Here is a 13,102-nt window from a genome sequence, read left to right on the forward strand (position 1 = left end):
TTTGAGAGATCAGAGGACCCTTTGCGGCACAGGTCCCTTCTGGCTTTGCTCTAAGGCAGCCAGCTTTCTCTGGGGGTCCCTCCATCAAGAGAAACGCTGGGCTTCTCCTCTTGAAAGTCTTTCCTTCTGTATGGCCAGGCAGACGACTCCTCTCTCAGCAAGCACAAAGGCTTCTAGGCACCATGCAGACCCTCAGCTACTCCAGCAGAAAATAGTGATTTCAGGTAATTCCCCCTCAATTCTGGGAGACTGCCAGGCAGACATCAGCCCTGGTCACACCGCAGTCATCTCTGTAAACTCTCTGGATCACTCCCTTTCTTTGCTATAGATTATTTGGAACTGGAACTCAGTGGGTGGTTTGGAATCCACTTTTAGAGATATTTTCTTGATAGTTGATGAGGATCCACTTTCTGAAAATTAAGGTTCCTTTTTGGGTGGTTCTCTGTCAAGTGTTCTTCCTAGGCTGCTCTCCATACCCAAAACAGTTATAACATTTAACATATAACATTTATTTCCCAAATTTTAGTTTTCCAATTCGTTTACAGTCCTTGGTAAATTTTATAACTAGGGTGTCTTTTCCCAATTTCCATGCTCCTCCCAGAAGTAGTTCCATTATTCCTGGTGTTTGCAAAAATCAGGGACTACTCTGTTACTTTTCAGTCCAAGATTCATTAGAGTCAGTCACATGTTCCTTAATATATAAGGAATTAGAAACTCCTCATATGAAGTAGGAACTCCTCATATTGTACTGGTTGAAGCTTTTTGGACCACTTAAGTCTGCCCTACTTCGGATAACCCACTAGGTGGGACATGAAGATTTCCAAATACCGCTCAGGAAGTTATTGGTTTTCCTATGGGCTATTTCAGTGGTCCATTCCGGTTCAATGTGGGGTCCTCTCATGATCGGTAGTTCCTTTAACAGATCCCGTTGGATAGATACTGGGACCGCCCGCATTAGTCTAACAGTAGCCAAGTCCAGAAAGTTGTGGGGGTAAACTTAGGCATGGCTGCAAGTGCAATCTGAAACAATGCTCCAGATGTGTCAACCAGTATAATATGAGCAGTTCCTAATTCCTTTTATACTGCCGAACAGCGTATTCGGAAAGAGATTTTTCAGCTTTTACCAAATTGCTCATTAACATGCCTCTCGAAGTCACTTGATAAAATGTTTGTTTCCCTCTTTGTAGCTGCATATATGTGAGATACGAACCCATATTTCCTCAGGGGCTCTGTACTTGTATATGTCTGTGTAGTAAGTTGGCTCTGTATATACTATTTCAAAGTAAGAAATAGTGTGCACAGAGTCCGAGGGTTCCCCTTAGAGGTAAGATAGTGGCAAAAGTAGATAATTCTAATGCTCTATTTTGTGGTAGTGTGGTCGAGCAGTAGGCTTATCAGAGGGTAGACTTACTCCAGGCCAACAGGTTTTTATATTGAAAAATATATTTTCTTAGTTTATTTTAAGAACCACAGGTTCAAGATTTACATCAAACACTTTAAATGTAAGGTACTTCACTTAGATACTTTAGGAACTTTGAATGAAAACAATATCACGTACAGTCTTTGTAAAAATGGCAAAAAGCTATTTTCAAAGTGGACACAGTGCAAAAATCAACAGTTCCTGGGGAAGGTAAGTAAAGGTTAGATTAGGAGGTAAGTAAAAAACTTACAAGTCTCAGTTCTGGGGCGTAGGCAGCCCACCGTTGGGGGTTCAAGGCAACCCCAAAGTTACCACACCAGCAGCTCAGGGCCGGTCAGGTGCAGAGGTCAAATAGGTGCCCAAAACACATAGGCGCCTATGGAGAACAGGGGGTGCTCCGGTTCCAGTCTGCCAGCAGTTAGGTACCTGCGTCCTCGGGGGGGGGGCAGACCAGGGAGGTTTTGTAGAGCACTGGGGGGGGTACACAAGTAGGCACACAAAATACACCCTCAGCGGCACAGGGGCGGCCGGGTGCAGTGTTGCAAAGCAGGCGTCGGGTTTCAGGAGGGAACAATGGAGGGACCCGGGGGTCACTATAGCGGTGCAGGCAGGCACTGGGGGGCTCCTTGGGGCAGCCACCACCTGGGCTAGGCAGAGGGTCGCCTGGGGGTCACTCCTGCATCGAAGTTAGGTTCCTTCAGGTCCTGGGGGCTGCGGTGCAGTGTTGGTTCTAGGTGTCGGGTCCCTTGCTACAGGCAGTCGCGGTCAGGGGGAGCCTCTGGATTCTCTCTGCAGGCGTAGCTGTTGGGGCTCGTCTCTGGTTACTCACGGGCTCGCAGTCGCCAGGGAGTCCTCCCTGAGGTGTTTGTGCTCTGGATCTCGAGCCAGGGGCATCGGGAGTAGAGTGGGAAGTCTCACGCTTCCGGTGAGAAACATGAAGTCTTTGGAAGTTGCTTCTTTGTTGCAAAGAAGTAGCTGGTTTTGAACAGGGCAGCTGTTCACTGGAGTTTATTGGTCCTTTAGTCCAGGGCAGTCCTCTGAGGCTTCAGAGGTCGCTGGTCCCTGTCGGATACGTCGCTGGAGCAGGTTTTCAAAGTTGGAGACGTCCGGTAGGGCTGGGGCCAAAGCAGTTGTCGTCTTCATCCTTCTCTGCAGGCTTGTTAGTCAGCAGTCCTTGTTTCTTCAGGTTGCAGGAATCTGATTTCCTGGGATCTGGGGAGCCCCTAAATACTGAATTTTGGGGTGTGTTTAGGTCTGGGAGGGCAGTAGCCAATGGCTACCATCCTTGAGGGAGGCTACACCCTCTTTGCGCCTCCTCCCTGTGGGGAGGAGGGGCACATCCCTAATCCTATTGGGGGAATCCTCCAAACTCAAGATGGAGGATTTCTCAAGGCAGGGGTCACCTCAGTGGCTGGAGGGGAGGGCATCTCCAATAGCTGGGATGCCCTGGGGCGCTGTAATAAAAGGGGTGAGCCTTTGAGGCTCACTGCCAGGTGTTACAGTTCCTGCAGGGGGAGGTAAGAAGCACCTCCACCCAGTACAGGCTTTGTGCCTGGCCACAGAGTGGCAAAGGCAGTCTCCCCATGTGGCCAACAACATGTCTGGTGTGTGGCAGGCTGGCAGGAACTGGTCAGCCTGCACTAGAAGTCGGGTAGATATTCAGGGGGCATCTCTCAGATGCCCCCTGGGTGTATGTTAAAATACATTGCACACTGGCATCAGTGTGCATTTATTGTGCTGAGAAGTTTGATACCAAACTTCCCAGTTTTCAGCGTAGCCATTATGGAACGGTGGAGTTTGTGTTTGACAAACTCCCAGACTATATACTCTTATGGCTACCCTGCACTTACAATGTCTACGGTTTTGCTTAGACAGTGTAGGGGGGCATAGTGCTCAAGCACATATGCTCTCACCTGTGGTATAGTGCACCCTGCCTTAGGGCTGTAAGGCCTGCTAGAGGGTGACTTACCTATGCCACAGGCAGTGTGAGGATGGCATGGCACTCTGAGGGGAGTGCCATGTCAACTTAGTCATTTTCTCCCCACCAGCACACACATGATGTGAGGCAGTGTGCATGTGCTGAGTGAGGGGTCCCCAGGGTGGCATAAGACATGCTGCAGCCCCTTGAGACCTTCCCTGGCATCAGGGCCCTTGGTACCAGGGGTACCAGTTACAGGGGACTTACCTGAGTGCCAAGGTTGTGTCAATTGTGGAGACAAAGGTACAATTTAGGGAATGAACACTGGTGCTGGGGCCTGGCTAGCAGGGTCCCGGGCACACTTTCAAATCGTAACTTAGCATCAGCAAAGACAAAAAGTTAGGGGGTAACCATGCCAAGGAGGCATTTCCTTACAGTCTGCATTGACAGTATTGGAGAATTGGTGGTTATGTCACCAAATACAATAGCCAAATGCACAGGAAAGCGATCAGATAATCATCCAGGACTTATTTCACGGACGTTTGTAGTCACAAGTATGTCATCTGCTAACCACTCTGCCAACTCAGTCTTGAGTTTGTCTGCCTCTTTGGTGCAGAGGTGTGTCTCCTGTTGTAATGCGGTGTCCATCCTTTTGTTATTAAGATATAAAATCTTCTTAATTGTGACATCATTTGTCATTCCACTTACCTTCATCGAGATGATATGGATTGGTCTAGTAATGTAGGTGTTGGAAGTCACACTTAATGAGATGCATTGGCTTGTAAGGTGGGGGGGTTGTTGTACGGATAAGGGTGTTGTGCATTTGAAATGCGAGCAAACAAATGCAAATACACTTGGATGACAGAAAGAATAGCAACATAGATTTGTTGTGAGGCTATATGTTGCATACCAAAGTTCTTGTATTAGGACCTGAAGCTGTGGTGAAAGTTAGTTGGAGGACCGTCAGGCAAAACATGTGGAGGTAGAAGAGTGAAGTGGGTAGTTTTTGCCTCATTGTCAGGACAGGGACTGGGTATCAACAATGAGCATAATGAGACTGAAGCAACAGCTATTAGACGAAGATAAGGTAGACATTGGATATAAGATAATCAGGCAACAATCCCAGATGACAAGACAGAGAAGGATCTCCCATTATGTTCACAGTATACAAAAAATACAGTAGAGAATGTCAAATTCACAGGATATGATAATATAGTTAAACATATTCACATAGCAACTACTGGCAACACATGGTACTTAACAGAACGGGTTTTGAGAGCAGTACAAAACTGGAATAAAAAAGAATCTTGAGAAATGTGTTTGGATTGGGGTGTGCATAGTAAGAGGGAGGCATGACAGCCCTGATTTAGAAGCTTGCTACCTAGAAGCACATTTAGTGTGTGTCTGGTTGGTGCGGAGCAGACACTGGCATGGCCACTTAGATGCAAAGAATCTACCTGTAAAATTATTTGAACTGATGCGAGCTCCGAATGACCACTCGCACATGATCCGAGACACGCTGCGACTCTGGAGCAGATACTGCAGACAATGGGTAAACACACGCGGACATTTGACGATGGAGCTTTCTGGAGTTCTTCCACCTAGAATGGCATATGAATGAGGGGGGTGGCTGCCTCACTCAGGCTGATCTATGGGAAACGGACGCAATGTCCTCCTAGAGTTAGCAATGGCATACTACTGCACAAGGGGTTGGTACGGAAACAATACTGTGCTATAAAGTAAACGCTGTGCAAATTGTAAGGAGTGGGTACGAAGGCACACCCAGCGAAATTCACCACTTTGGCACGCTCGTACAAAATGGGAGACAGACTGCAACCACCGCTTTACAGTGGGAGGCAACAAACTGTTATTTCAAGAAGTGTCCAGCAACGCTAGGATTTGATTGTCACACTTCAAATACATAAAACATATGACACCAGCAGTGTTGCATCGGATAACTGAAGCTGCTGTCCCAAATGTGGGGGACCCAGAGGCCATATACTCTCATCTGGAATGTCCGAAAGAAGCAGGGTTCTGTCTGGAAGTGGTGAACTGATACCTGGTGATTGTCGCCAACAGTACAACTAGAGCCAAGCGCACGGTTACTCTGCATAGATGTCATAAAAACTAAGTATAAAATAAAGCGAACGTTTGCACTCTAGTGAAGAGGTGCGTAGCGATAGGCTCGGACTCCGGAGGCACGGAAATGGGTCCAGGATGTGGAAGATGGCATAGAAAAATAAAATTCCCTTGGCCAGATGACCTGGATCTGTGGTGCGGCACTGATCTTTTCTCAATCTACAATGAAGTCCAAAAGTGGAATTAATATACTGCGTCTCTCCAGAAATTTATACATTCCATCAATCAGTTCCGATCCCAACGTGAAAGTCAACACTGTTCATTGACATTTGCTTAGCAAATCACTATGCTATTTGACTATAGTAGACAGTCCTAGTTGTTGCAGTTTTGGGATGATTTATTGTGGGAGGATAGGATCGATTGCTATGGTTTATTCAACCAAGGTCAGGCTGTCCAGCTTGAATTCACACCTTCCCTTGCCCAACCCTTATTTAAATTATCCTTCAGAGTCCTCCTTTTCTGTAATCAGCCCTGGAAATCTTCTTTTCATATGTGCTGTGCTTTCAGAGACTTACATCAAATGCCAGGCACTGTCTGCTAAGGCACTTGTTTACTTTTCTTTCTCTGACTTCAAAGGGAGGATTTGTGAGATAATCTTTCTTGATACTGGGGTAGGAGGAACGTTTTTCTAGAGCACATTTAAATGAACAGTACGTCAGAATAAGGAGCACAAAACACATTGTTATTTCTGAAGGGCTTTGTAAACAGATTACTAAAAACTCAGTTGTACAAAAATAAAGGTAAATTATTTTTGGATCACAAAATACTAGAAGGGAAACCCTCCAATAGGAGGTAAGTAATACACTAAATATATACACTAGCAATCAAAAACAGGCAGAGAAAAGGTTAGAAACCAGTGCAAATACTAATAACCAATAGTGACCCTAGAGGGAACCCAAACCATATACTAAAAAAAATGGAATGCAAATACAGGGCCCCAACCTAGGTAAGTGGAATGCGTACAGGGGAGCTGGGAGTACTAGAAAACCACAAGGGTAAGATATATTGTATTTGTACAGTGCTTACTACCCCTGATGAGGCGTTGAAGCGCTTTACAGTGAGTAACATGCCACTCAGAGCCGAGTTAATGTCAGTCAATTGCAGTCAGTAACAGCCCTCCCGCCCGCCCCTCCCACCCACCCACCAACCCCTGACCAGGAAAGCAAGAGCAAATCACTGGATTTTCCCCAAACCACCCAAAAGGAGGAAAAGACACCCGGACAAGACTGCAAGAAACCAGCAGTAGATTCCTGAATACTGCCTGTGGACAGAGGGGACCAAGTCCGAAAGTCAGTGGAGTCCAGGAGGAGTACAAGCTACTACCCACCTCGCTGTACTTGTAAGAGTTGGTCAACATTGATAATAAGGTCAGCACTGCAGCTGGAGAAGAGTTCCTGATGGATGCAGAAGTTGTCCCACGCTGGAGTGAAGATTGCAGACAGGTGTCAGTGCAGGAATTCCACCAACAAGCTTTGGCAAAGGCATACTCACGGTTATAGACAAACTGGTGCTGCCAGGGACCAGCAAGGCCAAGGAGGGGGGAGTCACAGGGGACCTTCAGCATCACAAGAGCAGAGGCAGCACCCACAGGAGTCACAGAAGGAGCTCACACAGCACTACAGAAAGTGGTCCCATGCCCCAGGAGAACAATATAGAGGGCTGAGCATCACAGCATGGAGTAGAGAGGACTGGAGCTACACATCGCTGAAGATCCTTTGAAGGAGATACAAACAAGCCATGGCAGCTACAAGGGATGCGGTGCATAGGGTACACTCCTGCGTGGGAAAGCAAGGGCTTAACTCCAACAAAGTTGGACTGCTGGCAGAAAGGACTATTCCAGACCACCACCCATGATGCAGGATCCACACAGCTCAAGATGAGGAATATCCACACAGCTGGTCGTTTGCAGCAGGGGCCTGAGGATGCAGGGGAATGACTCCTTTACTCCAAGGAAGATTCCTTCTTGTGCAGGCGGAAGAGTTGCTATCTTCTAAGGAGGCACAGCCAGGGAAATGTTGCAAAGCTAGCAGGAGCTGTGGAAACAAAATTGCAGAAGAGTGTTCTTGGTTGATGGCAGCATTGTCAGTTCCTGGAGGGTCCAGGCGCACTTCCAGTGGCCAGAAGCCAAAGTAGAAGTTGCAGAGGAATCCTGCTGGAGTCTTGTCAGCTGAGGACCTCACCCATAAGAGACCCTAAATACCCCTGAAAGAGGGGGGAGGGGGGAATTGGTCACCTAACCAGGTATGCACTTATCAGTAGGGGGCTTTGACAACACTTGCCTGGCCACTTAAATATTCTTAGTTACCTGCCAAACTTGGCAACAAGATGGCAGAACCCAGGGACCCTCTGGAGGAGGATGGTGATTGACAGGGGAGTGGTCACTCCCTTTCCATTGTCCGATTTTGTGCTAGAGCCTGTGGGTGATCCCTGAACCGATGTGGACTGGTATGCATGGAGGGCACCAAATGTGCCCTTCAAAGAAGTGGTTTGGGGCAGCTACCCCTCCTAAGCCAGTCACACCTATTTCCAAAGGGAGAGAGTGTTACCTACCTCCCCCAAAGGAAATCCTTGGTTCTGCCTTCCTGGGCTTGATCAGATAAAGCAGGAGGGCAGAAATATGTCTGAAGGGTGGTGGCAGCGGCTTGGACTGCCCAGAAAACCCTGCAAGACTGGTGGTAGCAATGCTGGGGGGCTTCTAAGGAGCCCTTAGAGTGCATGGCATCATACTTCCAATACTTGCAAAAGTATTTTTGTATTATTCCGACACGTTTCAGGACTCAAAAATAAAATCACTTGCAGTGGCGAGTGGTATTTGTTCAGTTTGAGCTATTTTTAATAATTACTCATCCCTTCTGGCGAGTTGACACTGTACAGGCATTCTGTTGAAAAGAGGAGAGGCAATAAAAGATGCCTTTAAATCTTGTTCTGTGGTTTGCTCTGTATTCATAGGTCAAAAGTCAATTTTTCTTACAATTAATGTTTCTTCTGCTGAGTTCCAGGGCTTTGTAAGGTGAACTGTGTGACATGCTGCTTACAATGTAAAATAAAAGCATATGGGATGTCAGAGTTTTTCTAACAACAGTTAAATGACCAAGTCAACTGTGCAAACATTTTAAAATTTGTTTCAGTAGTTGTGAAAGCCCTTCATTATTTAGGTGTTGACGTGCAAAAGGATGTTTTCTGAAACCCAATTTTTAATGAATACACTATATAGCTATATCAGTAAAGCTGCAAGTTAGTGGAGTGGTTTAGACATTTCTTGGGGAATTACTGTGTAGATGACAATGTTACCATATCATGGTTTAGTAATATTAAAATTGAGTGTTTAAACAAATTGAGGAACACTATCGCCCTGGTGAAAAAATTGTCAGTAAACTAAGTCGTCCCAGGTTATGTGGGCTAGACCTCATTAGGTATGTGGGCTAGATTCTTGTGATGCATGCAGCAAACTTTCGTCTACTTAAACAATGTTTTTTTTTTTGTACTGCAGAAGTGCTGAGCTCACATATTTGAAGGTGCAATCATATGTAAAAATCAAGAAGGCAACTAAACTATTTGCCTAGGATCACACAATTTGAGGCCTGTTTACAGGTGAATTACATTAGTTAGGTCAAGTAGATTAAGTTACTCTGCCTGCCGGTCTAGTAACTTTAAAAACAAACAAAAAATTCTCAAGCCCTGTGTTTGATACTAAATATGTCCATGTTCCAAGTTACCATTACATAGCTGACACAGGTAGTGACCTATTGCAGTACATGCGTAAAATGTCGTCCCCGCACTCATGAGGTCCAGGAAAATGGGCCTGAAGATTGCCTCAACACAGGTACCTGCACCCTACCTTCTGAGCTGAGGGGACCTACTATAGGGGTGACAGTAACCCGTAGTTTAAATAGGTGAATGCCATACTTAATGGCACAATCAGAGGGGCAACCCACTGGTAGACCAACGAGCAAGACTGAGGCACAGAAGCAGACCCACCCCACGCTTTCTCATGACACCACAAAATAACCGCAACAGTAATCAATACAACATATTGACGTGGAACGTGAGGGGTATGGGCACAAGAAACAAAAGAGCACGCATCCACGCAAGCCTCAAGCGACTGGGAACACACATTGCTATCCTCCAAGAGACACACTTACTGGAACCAGACTTGTAGGAGCTCCGTGTGAAATGGGGCGGACAACTGGTAGGCACAACATACTCCGCGTTTGCACGGGGAGTATTGATATGGATTGCGGGATGAGTCCCATTTCACTAAACAGCACATAGAGTAGACCCAGGAGGCAGATTTGTGGTGATGGAGGGCCAGCTAGACGGTAGACAACTTTCAATAATAGGTATATACGCCCCAAACGGTGGCACAGCGGGATTTCTGGGCACCCTCACACCGGCATTACTAACAAACCCATCAGCTCCGGCAGTTTGGGGTGGGGATTTCAATAGTATACTAGACACCACTATGGACAGATCCAGCGCTCAAGCGAGCGCAGTAGCAAGGAGAAACACCATAACCCCACTGCAACATTGGGCGGGTGACCTGAGACTTTACGATATATATGGCGTACAAGACACCCCTTCCAAAGGGAATATTCATTCTACTCAGCCCCTCACAGAACACATACTAGAATAGATATGATGTGGGGCACCCAGGACATAGTTGCCTTAGTAACTGGAACGGAATACCTAGCGAAAACACTTTCAGACCACTCACCGCTGAGAATATCATTAGGCTGGGGCAGGAGTCGGCGGGAGATTCCAAACTGGCGATTACAAGTAGATGCGCTTCAGGACACGGCTTTTGTAGATATGTTAAACACCACAGTACGACAGTATTGGGAAACAAACAATCTAACTGCAAACTCACGCGCCATGGAATGGGACGCACATAAAGCATTGATCAGAGGGCAGTGCATCAATACAAGCTGGGGAGTAAGGCGCACACTTCACTCGGAAATAAATAAAATTGAAAAAGATCTAAGATCGGCGGAAATAGCAACTGCACGGGGGAAACCCCCTACACAACATTAAAAGCAATCTGCATAAAATATAACGAAGCAGACAGCAGACTTCGGTGTCACGACTACAATTATCACTTAATGCGCTTGCAAACGGAGGGGGACAGGTCAGGCAGAATGCTGGCTTGGTTACTCCGTGAGGATAGACAGCACTCTCCCATAGGAGCAATCCGGGTGGATGCCCACACTATGGCCACCACACAGGTAGAGATAAATGAAAAATTCAGAGACTACTACAAGAACTTATACACCAAATGCACCTCGTGCACAGTCACACAATTCGAGTCTTTCTTAGGGGGCTCCCCTCTACTGCAATTATCCCAAGGAGACAGGGACACACTAGAAGCCCCCATCACAACGGGGGAAATAGACCTAGCTTTATCACAGATGCCCAGGAATAAATCACCCGGAATAGACGGCCTCCCAATAGAGTACTACTCCACATTTTCGCCCCGCTTGAAACCCCAACTACTGAAGTTGTTCGAGGAAGCCTGGACCACCGAATTGCTGCCCCCTTCCCAGACGGAGGCCATGATAGTGGTACTTCCTAAACTGGGCCGAGACCCTACGGACGTCAAATCCTATAGGCCACTCTCTCTTCTGAACTTAGACTGTAAGATATTGGGTAAAATACTGGCCAATAGACTCGCTCCCATCATCCATACCCTAATACATGAAGACCATAACGGCTTCATCCCGAAGAGAAACACTTTTTTAAACATCCGAAGACTCTTGAGTGTAATAGGAGACACCCCCCCTGAAGCATATAACGAAATGGTGATGTCATTGGATATCGAAAAGGCATTCGATACGCTGGAGTGGGATTTCCTTTGGACTACAATGAGACAGATGGGAATAGGTCCTAACTATGTGCGCTGGGTCCGTACACTATACTCCAACCCGCGAGCCAGAGTAAAAACGGGTGCAGTGATTTCTGACAGCTTTTCCGTATCAAGAGGCACAAGACAGGGCTGCCCTCTCTCCCCGTTATTTGCGATCGCAATGGAGCCACTAGCAGCCATAGTACGCTCCATGGCAGATAAATGGGGAATAATCAGGAACGGAACATACCACGCAATCTCGCTATACGCAGACGACGTTCTTATATATACCCGGAAGGGCACGGAGTCGTTATCCTCTATAATGGCACTCCTAGCGGAGTTCGGTAGGATATCTGGCCTAGCAGTAAACTGGGACAAATCGTGCGTGTTCCCACTGTTAAGATGTCCATTAGTAAGGCAGGAGGGGGCACCACGCGGGCGCCTGAAATGGTGCTTTGAAACATTTAAATACCTGGGGGTCCACATATACCACAGCTCGGAAGACCTCAGAGATGGTAACCTGGGAAGAGCACTAGCCTCCATGAAAGGATCCTTACGCTTCTGGAACCAAACTACCGCTCTCCCCACCGGGCAGGGTAGCGATCGCAAATATGCTGATTTTGCCTAGGTTATTATATCACTTTGCAGCACTACCAATCATCCTCCCACGCAGCTTTTTTAGTAACCTAAACACAACGCTGCTACAGCTCATATGGGGGGGTAGCAGAGCGCGGGTGGCACTATCTACATTGCAGCTACCGGTGGACATGGGCGGACTGGGGGCCCCCAACTTCGAGCTTTATTACCCAGCGGCGCAATTACAATGGCTGCAGTTATGGCTCCACAGACCGTTGGCTGCTGAGTCTGTATGGATGCAGAATCACCTCAAAGGAGCCCACCTGTTAACATGGCTGGCAAATAAATACCCCAAAAATGAATCCACCAACCCACTACTGGCTGTGGCACATACATGCTGGGCGAGGTATGTCCAGAAAGGGCACAGGGCGGTCCCATACACACCGTATGTCCCACTGGAGTATCTCCTAGACCAACAGACATCAACGTCGCACCCGTCTCGGGTGTGGTCAGATGCGGGAATACGGCTGGTGGGTGACTGTTTTGAGGATGGCAAACTAATGCCATTTGAGGCCATCCAAGCCCTTACGGATGTGAACCCTGGCCATTTCTTATCGTATCACACTATATGCCACGTAATCAAAAGAACTTGGGGAACAGGAGCCCTAGAACCAGAGACGTCCCCCACAATACACCACATACTACAGGACGACGCTCAAACAAAAGCAGTCGCTAGGCTATACAAAATCCTAAGAAAATCTTCAAAACCCTACCTAGAAAGAGCCAGGGAGAGGTGGAACAATGTCCTTCCCGTCCCGATTCCTCAAGAAGACTGGCCGAAAGTACTGAGTCACGCCCGGGGGATATCGAGGAACCCCAGATTCCGGTATACCCAGTTCAACTACATACACCAAACGTATCTGTCATGGGCCAGAATAAAACGCATGTTCCCCGACACAGCACCGACATGCCCAAGATGCACGGAACCAGCAGCCCACTTCTACCACATGGTCTGGGAATGCCCCTGAGTGCAAATAGAATGGAACAGGGTGGTGGAGCTACTGTCAGACTGGACAGGACTGGTACTGGAAGCGGACCCCAGATCTTGCTTATTGGGAATGAGAACAAGGGCAAAAAAACATAGACATCTGCACAAATTTGTAGACTTAGCCTATGTGATGTATAAAAGGCTGATAGCAATGCACTGGAA

Source organism: Pleurodeles waltl, chromosome 9 (assembly GCF_031143425.1).
Source record: "Pleurodeles waltl isolate 20211129_DDA chromosome 9, aPleWal1.hap1.20221129, whole genome shotgun sequence".
In the NCBI taxonomy this organism is placed as follows: Eukaryota; Metazoa; Chordata; class Amphibia; order Caudata; family Salamandridae; genus Pleurodeles; species Pleurodeles waltl.